This window comes from Xenia sp. Carnegie-2017, unplaced genomic scaffold (genome assembly GCF_021976095.1).
Source record: "Xenia sp. Carnegie-2017 unplaced genomic scaffold, XeniaSp_v1 HiC_scaffold_23, whole genome shotgun sequence".
NCBI classification, from domain to species: domain Eukaryota; kingdom Metazoa; phylum Cnidaria; class Anthozoa; order Malacalcyonacea; family Xeniidae; genus Xenia; species Xenia sp. Carnegie-2017.
Genome location: NW_025813486.1, coordinates 9,566,308 through 9,576,988, shown reverse-complemented (window position 1 = coordinate 9,576,988; position 10,681 = coordinate 9,566,308).

Genomic DNA, 10,681 nt, shown 5'->3' with positions numbered 1-10,681 from the left:
GCAGTTTTGATTTTTTTTAGCTTGACGAAAACGAAAAATGCCCTCAAAATGTGTTTCATACCTGCGTACCAACATATTAGATGCTGCAAATCAAATATCGCTTCAATGTTTCCGTATTATATACGAATTCAAGCCACGAAGCGGAATAACAGGAAGCATTCACTGATCTCTTTTATCGAGCATAAAAGGGTATCAAATATAATAGCATTAAAAATATGTTTGTCCATTTTCTCTGAACTCCTTAGAAAAATGTTTTTGTTTCAGTTTTGATAATTTTTTTTAATGTTATTATGTTATCTTTAGCACTGTACGAACCCTGTGAATATTGAAAGAGCAGCTACATTGTACATTGTTATTGTTAACTGTGCAATGTCTCGTTGGTGTGGTCTGTGGAGTTTATCAAGTCTTTTCTGTCGGCTCAAATTATATTATCCCCTTAATAATGGATTGCTCCGATGATGTAAATTCTTTACGATTCATTTTAGTTGACATGTTTTCAATACATCTCAGATATTTTGAGTTTAAGTATTTACTTGCCGACAGTGTAGCTAATACAAATCTATACTGATTAATTGACTTCTGTGCCTTGTATGACATCACAATGTGCTTTCGTACTTAGACTTCTTTTTTCCCGGTCATGATTTCAAAAAACCTACAATTTCGCATGTTTGAAGCCAATTTAATACCTCTTAAAAATTTTTGTATCAATTACTTATAACATTTGAAATGTTATTTCACGGTCAATCTTTGGTGAAAAAATGGTAATTATGACATATACATTTTAAGTCTTCTTGATTTCTTCACGATCACACATACTCCGTTACGAGTATTTACGATCATTGCTATCACTCCGTGCATTCTTTATTGTGTTCTAATGACCTCCAGTTTGCGTTAAACGACAGTAAACTGGTTGGACTGGTTGTAAATGGTTACTCAAAGATTTCCTAAAAACCGGTCAGGCTGGTTTTTGACGTGAATCGAATTTAAATTGTAGAAGGCTGATCAACTGTGTCAATTAAAATTGGTATGTCTATCGATCCCAGTCTCTTCACGCAATGTATGCACACTGCAGAAGTGAAAAATAAAACAAAACACAAATCCTTTTCTTAATTTAGCAATCAAACTTTTCACATAAAACTTAACATCAAATGTACACAATTTTTCGTCAATTAGAAGTTTCTTCATTTTCCTGTAGTTGTTTCTTTTCGTATGTCTATAAACATGCCAAAAACTAAAGCGTTTTTGTTCCAAAGTAGCAACTATTATGAACAAGATACTTATACGAATTTCGTATAACATATAAACTACTGAGCATGTAAATATATTAAATTAAAAAATATCAGGCTTGAAATTGTATTTTTTTCCAGACACAATTATAATTAATAAGCTTGTGTAGACGTACACATTAAGAGTTTAACAATTTACAATGTAAAAATTTTACAATTTAAAAAATAATACCCGTCACATATTAGGTAAATTGGTGCAGCCGCAAAAGAAATCATTTAAAATCAAAGATATTTCAATAGGATTTGTACTTGGCGATTTAATGTGTATAATGCATTATTTGCGTTAAATAGTGGAATATTTTGCACAAAACTTTCCCCTTATTGTTTTATTTCAACTTTACAACGCTGGGAAACTATCTTCAGATGTAATGGTCGAATGTTGAGGGTAAAAGTCAAGTATCAGGCATGAAGGATCGTTGCTTAATTGTCCGTTTGTAATTTTCCCTTTTCTGGAGTAAACTAACTTTTCGTAATGGTACATTGTGAACGTTTATGAAATATACACTGTGTACATAGAGCAGGCGGTTAGGTATACAGTTGTTTTTATTCTGCGTCCGAGCAAAATTATGAGCCAATTTCTACCATAAACCATGGGAATATGTTTCATTGATGGTATTAACATTATTGGAAAAGCAGAATTATGCACTGTGTTCCAAAGAAAAACAGATTTTGCACAAATGATTATGAGTGCATAAAATGAAATCTGCATGAGATGATTTAGCCTTCTAGCTATTTGTTCCGCTTGGTTAAAGTTACACGTGCTTGTCTATCTTTGTTTGCAAGTTATGAAAAATATATTAACGTTTTACGGCTGTTATAACTTATTTAATGTTGCTTTACCTTTACAGAGCAGTGACGGAATAAATCTGAGATATGAATCAGTGAATGATAGTACTTTTAGTTTGCTTTGCTTTAAAACTGTCGAAACCTTTAAACATTACAAAGTCCCAGAAGTGTAAAATTATCCGGTTTATTAAACTGCTGTTTATGGTAATAACTTTATTATGCTTAATAATTGCAGCAACTACATAATTAAAAAAAATGCAAATGTCAATTGTCATTTATTGAATTTGAAACAGCGAAATGAACAGATCTCGCTTGCAGTAAAACAGATTTCCACAAGTCAGAACACAGGATCCTGAACCAATTTTTTTGCCAAAACAAGTGCATTGTAATTCACCGGATATGTTTTTAAGAACCTTCACTTGATTGCAGATTTTTTTATGTTCAAACAATGTTCAAATTATAACTCATCACGCCTTAGTTAATAGAAGTCTTAAATGACAAAGGGAATTGCATGCAGAAATAAAGCACTAAAGTGTATTGTTTCGTAAGCAATATAAAGAAGAAACAAATTTAGTTGTGTATCGAACAGTGGAGTTTAAGTTTAAGTAGCTGGTTTGTGTAAAAGTAGGATTAACTATTCTCTCTAATGCTATTACATAAATCTATATAAATAATATACGAACGTTATGTACGTCAATACATAATTACATAAAAGATGCGTTCACTATGGTTTGCGGAATAGACGTTTGGTCTGTTACACGTAATTCTACTGCTTCATGGTTTTTTTTTGCTGCTTATAAATGCAGGATGAACCAAAAATTTTGCGCCCATATTGCCGTTTGGCGCCCCTATATAATCCTTCCTCGGAGGGCCATGGCCCCCTGTCAACACGCCACTGGTCATCAGTTCACATAACAATAAAAAAGTTATGACAAAACCCAAGCTGTATGTAGTGGATTGACCAAATAAAACATGCTTTTAAATTATGTTAATTAGGAAACAAAGAAAAAAACGCACCCTAATTTACATATCAGTTCCAAAAGTAAGCATGTAAACATTGATAATGAAAAGGACGTCCATTACAGTTTCACGAGAACTTTTACTTTAAGCAACAAAAAATGTCTTGATTTCGGCATATTCCAGAAAAAAAACAATGAAAATGTGTCACTCTGCTGAAGATTGTCACTGACGTTACAGCTGACAAAGTCATTGAAGTGTTAACGTTCACATAGGCGTAGAAAGTGAGGGGGAAATTGGTGTAATTCAGGACTAACAAAGACAATTGAATTTCATTGCATACCAAGTGACAACAAGTCTGTTTTACTACACGTGACAGCCTGCATAAATTATGTAAATAATGGCTCAACTTATCGTTGAATACACCATCCACCCCCCTAACTTCTTAAAATTTGTTTCTGCGTAAATGGACATGCGTTTACAGTAATATGGTTTCATTTAGATTTATTTTGAGAAGATAATATAGAGTGGGTTTTGTTAAAATAAGATATATTTTAAATCTTACTGCGTATTTTAAAGAAATATTAGAAAATACTGAAACTTATAACAGTGAATGTAAGGGTATTTTCCTTGACTACACCGCAAATTGATTTGTTAAATATTAATGCTTACTTCTGAGATACATGTTAGTGGATAGAACAGACTCAGACGTCAGACATTTTCGACCTCGTGGTCGTTAAAGTCAGTTATTGTGGTTTAATGTCGTCTTCACTGAAATGTGTTCTGACAATATTTGTTCAGGTAAGTGTGAATTTTAGCTGTTTTTATCATGTTAAAGAGATGTAGCAAAGCCAAAGTAATCAATAGATCACAATAGCTTATTTTATTTTCAGGATAACTTAAAAACAACGCTTGTTCGTTGAAAATTTCCATAGAATATTTTACGAATGGGATTTTAAAGTATTTGCCATTTAAAACGCTTTTATTTTAATGTGTAATGAACGACTTGCGTATCGTTGAACGGAGGAATATTTTGCACTAAAAGTTTGCGCTTATTGACTTCTTTCATCTCCACAACAGCAGAAAATTAGCTTCAGTTTAATGGTTGAAATTAAAATGTCGAGCGTCAGGTATCTAAGGACGTTGCTTGCTGATTTTCCGAGTTTGAAGTAAACCATATTGCTGTCTATTCATGAATAAGAAAACAAAACGGCAAATTTGTCTTTTCACCATTCAATTCTCTATATTTGCCCAATATTTGCTGGTTTCAAAACAAAAATAGTTGACACTAGGCAATTATACTTCCTCTGTCACAACTCTTTCGTATGTTAGTTTATAGGAATATCTTATACAGATCGAGTAAATAGAGTCGAGAAACACATGAATGCATTACCACTAAAGAAGTCATTTTACAAACAATGCAAGGGATACCAATAAAATCATGCTTTCTAGACGGGAATGGAAGCAATTTAGAAATATAATCGATTTCTTTTAGTTGAGAGAGTTGTGAGATGTATTCCGATTCCTCTTATGACGAATCTGAACGTTCGTCAACTCCCACCTTTCCTGAACATGAGATATGTATGAGCGAGATATAAACCATAAAATATTTGAAATATTGAACTTCTGGTGAGCTTTTCCCATTATGATTAAAACATCTCTTTTTTTATTTAGAAATTAGACGGTATTTTGCCATTGCATGTCGTCAACATTGAAACAAATATGGATATAGGTTTTTTGTGTTATTTTACATCCTTCAAAAGTTTCTTGTACAGTCACAGGAGCGATGCACTTGGACTTATAAGTGAAGATTTTAAATCTGATGTGAAGAAATTCATGGATATAAAATTTGAAAAGGACTCGAACAATTATTTATTGTCCTTTTACCCTGCTACAAAATGGGCCGTCTCTTGGGACGGTTCGTTAATCGCTGCAAGTGCAGCACTCAATCACCGTCACAGACATAATATTATCAACTTTGTTTTGATTATTTTTGCCATCCCAGATAATGAGGTCGGCAAGCTACCTAAACCGGTATATTGCATAAACTGTTTTAATGCTCGCGCTTCTCAACTTAAGTTCTTCCCAGATGAAAAGAGAATTGCAGTCACTAACTGTATGGATCTTGAATTTTCCCATGACTTGGATCGTTTTTGGTTTCGTGTTTATAAAATACCAGACGGTTTTTGGAACGTATAAGAATCTTTAAAAGACGAACCCGACCAATGGATTGATCTTAAAGTTGAATTTAGGGTAGTGGATTGCCATCAATTGGGTTGTCCTATACATAATACGGATCTTGAGTTGAATGAGCGTGACGAGCAAGTGTTAAAAGAAAGACGTAAAATTGGGAATGAAATTAAGTGATGTTGAAGATTATTTACATTTGCGAGCGGAGTATCGTGGTGATGGCTTTAGTTGTTTGGCTCTATCTAGTGATGCCAGCCTTCTTTTGGCAGGAAGCACTGATGGCGAACTGTTCAATTTTGATGCTGACAGTTTAAAACTGCTGCAACGCGTTCGTGTTTACGATTATTATACAGCAGTTAAAAAATACTGCTACAATCCAGCAATTGACCGTGGGGAACTTGCAATATGTGATCGTTACACGTTGTTTTATGTTTAGCACGTCTTAAATCTTGACAATTCTGTATACTTCCAATTAGCACGTCGAAAAAGGTTGGCTGTTCACCCAAAACGTCACAACTACTTCATGATGTTATCAGTTATTCTCCTGACGGAAAACTTATTGCTGTTACCATAGCTTGTCCAATTGATTACATTGTTAAGACATTCATTATTGGCTCCCGTTCTGGTGAAATTTGTTATACATTGGTTTGCGTGGATGAACTGATCGACAGTGTCCGAAATTTGAGTGTCTGACCTCCTTCGAATTTCTTAATAAAAACGACTGTTTTCCTTTTATTTGTAAAGTAAATTTACTCATATCACTGATAGCAAGCTTCAGTTTTTCTGCCCTCCATTGCAAAGCTTTTGCAAGAACATCACTTGCTTTCCAATCACAATGAACGTGAAAATCAGAACATTCTCTCCTTTTTTTTGGATCAGTTAGTTTACAAAGTGAAACGAGTAAGTAGCCATCCTCTAATTTTGAAGTGATATGTCTTGGTGGCTTAGGGAAAGCATCACATAGATCCACTGGGTAAGCACACATTGCTCTAATATGCCATTCCTTTTCCTGTCTCTTCGCAGATATTTCAGTTGCAAGTTCCGCAACTGTACGTCGAAATAAAGTTGTTTCAATGTTGTCTGTATGGTGTTCAATGGCACGCGTTGTGCCTATCAGGCATCTTATTTTCGAGTCCATTAAATAGGCTTTCTCACATATTTCTCTGAATCGTAAAAACTCTTGGCATTAGTCAGCATCTGTTTTTGCCGTTTGTTATGACGTAAACAAACTCTCGTAAAGGAATAAAAGGTACACGTTCCCTGTTTACACCAAACTTTACTTTGAAATTTCCCAGAAAATGTCCAAAATCAATATGAACAAGTTGGCCAGTTCTCTTGACCATAATGTTAACGCTATGCCTATCGCCAACGCCCAAGACATATGTTGCAACACAGTAACCAGCACAAGACATAGTAAATGACTCAACTGCCCCACAAAGCACATCAGGGGATTTATTATGCCTTTTCAACCAATCAAATAAGACTTCCTTCTTGAATGAACCTCACACAACACCACCCTCTGATCTTTGAATATTTGCTAACGTTGTTGCATCAGTTACAACTTCTATAACACCAATCTTATCGCCAGTTGCTAATACAGCATAAGGAGTCATCTCTAAATTCAAACCTTCTCTTTGCCATAGAGTATCCATGATCTTGAACATTTGCAAAGTAAGCATATCTTGGCGAAGATCATCTCCATTTTAAAAAATCAATGTTGTATCGGGGCCTATTTCGAACATGAAGCGTATATTACGATACCTAAAGGGAACAACAGATCACGGATTAAAGTTTTCGACCGAAGGAAACCCTGACCTTTTAGGAATTTCAGATTGGGCTGGAGACATTAATACACACAAATCAACATCAGGTTACATTTTTCAAATTGGTAATAGCACAGTCAGCTGGTCAAGCCGAAAACAAAGAACGGTTGCAAAGAGCACAACTGAAGCAGAATATGTAGCATTAAGTTACACCACGCAGGAAGCAATTTGGTTTCAAAGATTACTTAAGGACATTGGATTTGGAATGGAAGGACCAATTACAATATTTGAGGATAATCAAGTAGCGATTGAACTTGCAAAGAATGCTAAGTACCACAACCGTACTAAGCATATTAAAATTTGTCATCATTTTGTCCGGGAACGAGTTCAGTCGAAAGAAGTCAATATTGTTCACTGCTCAACTGATGAAATGAAAGCCGATATTCTAACGAAAGGATTACCAAAATTTAACTTTGAGAAATTGAGATCTTTGATAGGAGACACCACAACATGAACAGTATAGTTTAACGATTTATAACTTTTTATTATTTTGTTTCGGTTAAGAGTTATCAAGTGGGAGTGTTAACGAGTGATAACTTTCCCGCGTAAAGTTTACTAACAGGTCGTTAATTGGGTGATGATGTAATTTAATTATGTTAATTATTTAGAGGTGATATAAGCACATTGGCATTGTTGATTTATAGATGTAGAAGCACATATATTTTATTTTTTTGTATATTGTTCATTAAACGTTTCAACATATATCGCTTTCGTTTCCTCGGTTGGTGAATGTTTAATAATTGGCTCCCATTCTGGTGAAATATGTTACACGTTGGATTGCGTGGATGAACCTGATCGACAGTGTCCGAAATTTGAGTGTCTGACCTCGTTTTTTGGTAATTTGTGTCAAGTTTCTTCAGTTACAAGTGTTCATCCTCGCGTTTTTTTTTGGAAGTTACCTGTTGTCTACGATTTACAAACCTTGTGCTTACTTGTAGTCAAAGCGTTTATCTCTTATAATAATGTTGAAAAACTCAATATACCTATTTGTTTAAAACGAGAGTTGAAATATCTTTATTTTAATATACTTCATAATGTCAAACAATCCTCCGTTAGACGTTTACATTAGTGATATTGAAAAACTGGAATTCTATTGGTAATATTTCGTAAACTTGTTCACTTACTGACACAATCAGAGAATAAAAATCACAGTTATACATTTAAATATTCTTTTATCATACAATATTGGTTCAACTTTTGTTGTGATTGGCTAAGTGCCAACAGATAATTCTTAATGAATTTCCACCTTCAAGCCAATGAAAATTATCTGTATTTGACGTCATTTTTAACGTGACAACTGACAAAACAAAACTTATTTACGCGGAATCTTGCTTGATATTGACTCTTGTTTTTCAAATTATTTTTTCTTGATTTACTAAGACTAACGAAGTAAAAACTTTTGGAAAGTTTTACAAATATCAGTCAAGAGTGTTTTCATTGAAAATTTACGGGAAAAAGACGAAAGCATACTCAAAAATAATTTCATGTTGAAGCACGTAAAAAGTGCTTCAGTATTTATAGCATGAAAGCTATAATCTTCTATAAATGTATAACTAAACTTTTTCTGAATTCGGCTTTTGCACGATTTCAAGAATCCTGAGAAAAATTGTTAATAACGTGCTCAACTCATCAAATAATTGTTAATTATTAAGTGATAAGTATCAGTTAACGTAAAACGGCACACTTACATTTGCTCAGAAAGATTTTTGCAAGCTACTTCTCTCCAGTGATGCATTTTGCGCTTCGTTAGCCACGGCAGTGGGAGTGTTAATAAATGAACGTTGTAAAAATTCGCAGAAAACAATAAATTTTAAATGAACAATACAATAAAGCTTTATTAGATGAGTACCCCCGGAAATTATCGCACTGGCAGCTACCGTTGGCTTTTATTTCCTTATATAATTGTCAGTGTCATTCGTATCAGTTTGAAAACAAACAAAAATTATTGACTTCTTAAAAATGTCTTCATTATATAAATGCCAACGTTATCCCTTTTCAGGATTCATTTTGGGTATTTATACCAAGAACAAATAACCAATGAAAAATGGCAATGATGCATTAGTGTGTTAAACGTTTTAGAGAATTTTTAGAAACTAGGCAAAATACATACTTCAAGATAATATGCTACTTTTGCAATTGTCTTAAGACAGCACCGGGATTGAGTCATAAAAGTAATAAGCTAGTAAATTGGAAATGTTTTATATTTTGAAAAAGCATTGTATTATTTCTAAATGACAAAATGACAATCCACGTTGCTTTTCCCAAGAAAGTATGTATTTTATGCACAAGAAATGCTTTTTCCAATGCCTTTTCAAAAAACATTTTTTTCAAATTTGTGAAAGTCTTCCACAATTCTTTTCAGAGCACGCTCTTTGTTCGCATTTCGATAAAAAGCCCGAAATATATTGAAACACCGAGAACTCATAATACGAGATTATTTTTTGGCATGGGTATAATCAAAAAGAATAAATGATGAAGACCTGTTCATACGCCGAAAAGACAGGATATCTCATGTAGATTAACGATGGGGTTTTCATCCAAAGATTTTCTGTATCAAGGAAACGTCGTTAAAATAGTCAGCAAGGATCTGTCCTGTTTACTGACAAATATAATCTGTTTATATTTGACAGCTAAAAAGAAATGGGAATGGTGCTTCTTCTAACTTCTGCTTTGGTGTAGCCATTAAACTAACGTAGGAGTTGTACTGTCATTAAAAGCATAGTATACACGCCACTACGTAATTCCTCACCTATCGCACCACAAGAGAAGTTTGTCTCCAACACTCCACGTTCAAAAAACAAATTTTTCGGTCGCAGAAAACAGAAACTTTTTTGGACGCCTGGAGATATAGGTAAAAAAGTTTTTTCTACTACATCATTTCTTGATGGAAATAATTCTGGGCGTAAAGACAGTGCTAAGTCATTTTAAAAGAGAAAATATCAACACAGCTGCAACCTGAAAATTGAATGCTGTAATTTTTAAAAAATTAAAAAATTTAATTAGCCAATTGCAGTTGAGAGTCTTTTTGAAAATAATGGCGTATGCACAACTTCAAGGCATCCAGCAGGGAGAGAGAAGAATTTTTCAAGCAAATTGAAAAGTTCACGAATATTTTTGGGGATTATCATCGTCTTTTTTGAAAGTTAAATATGGATTCATGTAGAAAAATTATCCTACTTTTTATTGATATAATTATTTTGAATTCATGTTTGTTTTTTAGGTATTATTTCTTTATATGAAGGTATGTGTTCGTAACTGCGAAGGTAGTTGCCTTCCTTTGGTAAATATGTAAAATATACATAATCAATTAATACAAAATTTGCGGCGCACGGTCTGTTACAATGGAATGGGCCGAGTTTTCGTTTGTTTACACAATTTTGTGATTTATTGGGCCGCCTATGGTCGTATCAACGATGGCTAAAACAAACTCAATTTTTGGACGGAAACAAGGATATATCACTCATATTTGCATCTTAAAATATTATATAGGCATACATATATTTATCTAAAGTAAGAACTGCGAATGTTGTGTTTCCTAAAGCGTAAAAACAAACAAATAAACGATGTGGAGCCTGCTCTGATTTTTGGGATTTGACCTTAATGTCATAATAGCGTTTTAAAATAATCTTTGAAACAAAC